Here is a 4,858-nt window from a genome sequence, read left to right as displayed (position 1 = left end):
GTAAAAAAATTATTTGAGGTAAAATAATTTTGAAAGGCCGGATGATGCCACGTGGCAATAGTTATAATGTATGATAATTGATCCCATAAAAGATAACCCAGAAGGTATAATTAACGCCCTAAAGATAACGAAGTTTACATTTAACGAACTATTTTTCAAAGTTCAAGGATAATTTTTAGCTTTTCCGTTTTAAAAATTAGAACGTGCCCCATGCACATCAAAATATCATCTCTGTCATGGCTCGATTGCTTAAGCAGCGATGATACCTAACTCAACCCATTAGGGGAATCACAAAAGCATACAATTCTCATTTAATTATCCAAAAGACAGCAATAAAATTAAAAAGCAAGCAAACAACATGTTAGTCCATAAGTTTGAAACCGAAACAGTGCGAAATGTCCAAAATTCCTCAAAAATTGGTCTTACAAGTTATGAGCATCTATTCGAATAACATTACACTAATCTCGTATACAAGTACTGATTAAAATGAAGAAGAAATTGCATTCTAACAGAATAATAAAGCTAGACAGATTAAAAGAAAATTGTGTACTTCTTGTTGGTCGGTTGTATGCATAATTCTATTCGAATACTCTTAGCACAAGATGGATAATTGTCTATAAGAGACCCAGGATTTTCAAAAAGAAAAAGATAAAAGAAGACAATAAACCAAATGCGAGGACAAAAAAAAGGAAAGATAGTGACTTCTTAATCAAAATTCCACATTTTTCTCGCTCGTATGTTGTGTGACCACAATCATTTCTTGAATATCTGTGTGGTCCCAGATTACAAAGTCATCGTTCATGATCTCCTTGCTGAAAGTATGAACCGAATCAATATTTTTATTAAAGGTATTGATATTGCTAAAGGTATGACCCGAATCAATATTGCTGAAGGAATGGTCATTAGCGAAACATTTCAAAGTAGCGGCATTTTCTGAAAAGTTACCAACTTTGTGGAGGGACTTTAAAAATCACTTGAAACATAAATACAAGGATGAAGCTGGAGGATCAAATTGTTCGTCTTAGGATTGAAGAGAACAATAGATCTGCTGGAAAGAACGCTAATAGAAAGTCAGTAATAATGGGAGCAAATATTGTTGAAACTCCTCCAACAAATTCGAGGAAGAAAAAAGAGGCCGTAGAAATTCAATGAAAATTGCTACAATTGTGGCAAGTTTAGACACGTGACTTCAGAATATCGTGCTCCAAAGGAGAGGTCTATTCCACCAGGACCTTAGCCATGCCTTGTCCTCCCTTTTTTGCAACATCTGTGGTCATTGGAATCCCAACTGGGCTTAAGATCTTTATTATGAAATGCCATGTGTGTAGGGAAGTTTAATTAACGGTGACTTTCTAGTTTCAAAATTAAGAATGGGCAACTCAAGTTTTTTTCTATTAGGTAGGGGTGACTCTTTTGAGATTAGTGTTAATGACACTAATTTTAAAAGCCTCCTAGTTTTATTATTTACACAATGCCCCTACCTCCCACCTTCTATAACACCTCGTGCATTCGGGCTAAGATTTGACTCGTAAGACAGGGGTATAATGAACCCAATATGAATAGTGTAGAAATGGTGTTTGCAACCCAATCAAGACATAATAAGAGTCCTTGGGCAAAGTAAAGTCGGAAGCCACCCTACGGAGCGTGTTTTCAAGTGAGTTTGCACTAGGTCTCACTTAAAGTGAGTATACGGAAAAATCTATATGGAATTTAGGAAAACTTCCTCTCAAAAGTTGTATATCTTTGAAATACCTTTCCAACGGTATATTATGGAGGTCAAACAGACATCTGTACAAAAAGTTATGCCCGTTTTACTAAAACAGTGTTTTGCCGATTTACGGCAGAATTTACGGGCCATAAATTTGGTTAAAATTGTCCGAAAAATCCAGTAAACTGTTACAGATTTACAGTCCGTAAATCTGATTTAGGAGCCGTAAAATAGGCCTAAAGTGAGCGTAAAACATGTCCGACAGCAACTTTAAAACTTCATTTTAAGGCTTTTTCACTTCATTCTTCACATCCCCAAGCCCTGGAACGGCCATTCTCTCTTCTCCTCATCCTCATACATCAAGGTAAGTCCCTCCCATGTATTCCCAAGTGAATTTTAATGATTATACATGAATTCTAAGCCAAATCCTGTGCTAATAACCTAGGTTTTTCAAGAAAACCCATCTCAAGGTTCAAGTTTCAAGATTTTGGAATTCTTCTTCAAAGATTCAGACTTTTCCCAAGTTTTTGGAGCGATTAAGGTATGTAGGGCTTCTATCCACGTGTGTGAACATCTTTGTTCTTCCCCATGCCACGTTCCTCCATGATTATACAAGAGTTCACCAAAACAAGGGTTTTAGTCATGTTCATGATAACCCTAAGTATATATATACCATGATGTACCATGTTTCTAAACCCTCAAGAAGAAAACATGCCTGAGACGCCACCACCCAACAGAAAGTCGCTTTAGTCGAGGGTACACCGACAGCTGACATAGCTAGAATGCCTTTTGAAGAGGCTCTTAACTTACTGATCAGGCAATTGGATGAAGCTAGAGAAGAAGCAGCCCGCCTGAGGGCCGAAAAGGAAAATGCTACTAATGTTGAGGCTAGAAGACCTCCACCTACTTTCCCAAATCTGGACTTACCAATTCCTGACCATTTCCCTCAAACCCAGACTGGGGCTACTTTTCAAACTCCACTGCGCCGAAACACCACCCATGTGGGGAGTTCCTCCCACCAAACACCAGCTCACAATATAAACACAAATGCTTTTCAAGCCCCTCGGGCAACAAGAGCTCCTGTGATCCATCCTGTATAACCCAATGTCACTTTTCAAAACCATGTCACCCATATTGACTCTTTGCCAAAACTAGAGAACATGGAAATGTTCTTTGAGGCAAGAATAGACAAAATCGAGAAGGAGATGGAGAAGAAAATTGCTGAACTAGAACATGGCTCTAAAAAGAAAGAGGGGCTAAGGTACTATGATTTGTGCATACATCCAGACCTGGGTCTACCGTAAAAGCTTCAAAATTCCCAAATTCGACCATTTTAATGGGTCGGGAAATCCCAGAGCCTACTTAAGAGCTTATTGCGACCAGTTGGTCGAAAATGGTGGAAACGAAGCTTTGCTCATGAGATTGTTCAGTCGAAGTCTGTCAGGAACAGCCATGGAATGGTTTATCTCTCAAGACATCAGTCGATGGAAGACATGGGAAGAGATGGCAAGTTCATTCATGGAAAGATTCCACTTCAATGTGGAAAATGTGCCTGATCGCTTCTCATTGGAGAAAATTCGTTAGAAATCGACTGAAACCTACATAGAATATGTCAGTCGTTGAAAAGCCGAAGCGGCGCGTGTGCAACCACCTATGACTGAAGCTGAGCTGGTAGCCGCATTCATACGGTACCAAGAAGCTGATTTCTTTGACAAAATGATAACTATGAAAGGGAGTTCCTTTGCAAATTTAGTCGCAATTGGAAAGATATTGAAGATGGCCTCAAGACCCAGGATTGTTAGTGTACTAAACGGACGAAAGGTGTGTACGATGCCACGGTGGCAAAAAGAAGAGAGAAGATATAGCCTATGTTTCTAGAACTACTAGCCCAAAAAGCCGAGAAAAAAGAGATGACCCGCAAAAATCAAGATAACTACCAATCACCTCCACCAACCAACTATATAAACCACTTCACCCCAATATAGCCCAATGTCCGTGCTACGCACAACCTCGACTACCAAGCTCCACAACCAAATTATCAAATACCGGCACTCAGCAATCGAGCTCCACGATCAAATTATCGAATGCCAGCACCCAATAATCGAAGCTCCGCAAAACCGTACTTTCCCGAAAACGGCCCTCCACCAAGAAACTATGAGGCACCCCAAAAGAAACCTATGAGAGCATTCACTCCTTTGCCAGAATCAAGGACTAGTTTATTTGCCAAGCTAAGAGATGCCGGGCGAATGAACGGTGTTCCACTAAAACCTGCTAATCTCACAGATCGATGGTACAGGCCGGATTTCATTTGCGCCTATCATTCTAACCAAGTTGGCCATGCCACTGAATATTGCATAAACCTAAGGCATAAACTACAAGATATGATTGACAATCATGAGCTTATCCTGGAACTAACGCCTCCGAATGTGGACACAAATCCACTCCCAAAGCATGGAGGGAACCAAATTCACATGATAGAAAGAGGCGATAAATGGGAAGAGAGCCTTGCAATAATTCGTCTAGATATTGAAGGGTTAGAAAGCACCGTCGCCTCGTTGTCTTTGCAAGAGCGAAAAGAGGTGTTAAGCCCTTTGACAAAGAAATATGAGACATCTGCTGTAGCACAGAAAGAGCCCTTTGTGCTCAAATATCCCTCAACAGTCGCTTGAATTCAGGACGAGCCATTCATACTCAAAACATCGGGACCAGTTGAGAATGCACCCTTTGTGATCAAACCACCGCTCCGGATGGTAGTCAATAAGGAAAAAGAGATAGCTGCTGTGATTCAGGGTATGACCAGGTTTGAAAGGTGTTATGTCAGAAGAGCCTAAGCTCGAAGTGCCACGTCGCGAAAACCCTCAGAAAAAACCAATCACTGAAGGAGAAGCTGAAAATTTTTGGAGGCAAATGTCAATCAAGGATTATTCGATTGTTGAGCACCTGCATAAGACTCCTGCCAGGATAACAGTAATGTTATTATTACTCATTTTGTCTTAACATCGCTTGGCCTTGATGAAAGCTTTGGATGAAGTGCAAGTGCCAGCCGGCACCACAAGTGAAACATTGGCTGAGATTGTGGGATATGTTGTACGAGCGCATAGGCTATTGTTTTCCGATGATGAATTACCAAGGGAAGGTAAGTCCCACAAT

Source organism: Lycium ferocissimum, chromosome 4 (assembly GCF_029784015.1).
Source record: "Lycium ferocissimum isolate CSIRO_LF1 chromosome 4, AGI_CSIRO_Lferr_CH_V1, whole genome shotgun sequence".
Taxonomy (NCBI): Eukaryota; Viridiplantae; Streptophyta; class Magnoliopsida; order Solanales; family Solanaceae; genus Lycium; species Lycium ferocissimum.
This window is presented reverse-complemented; position numbering follows the sequence as displayed.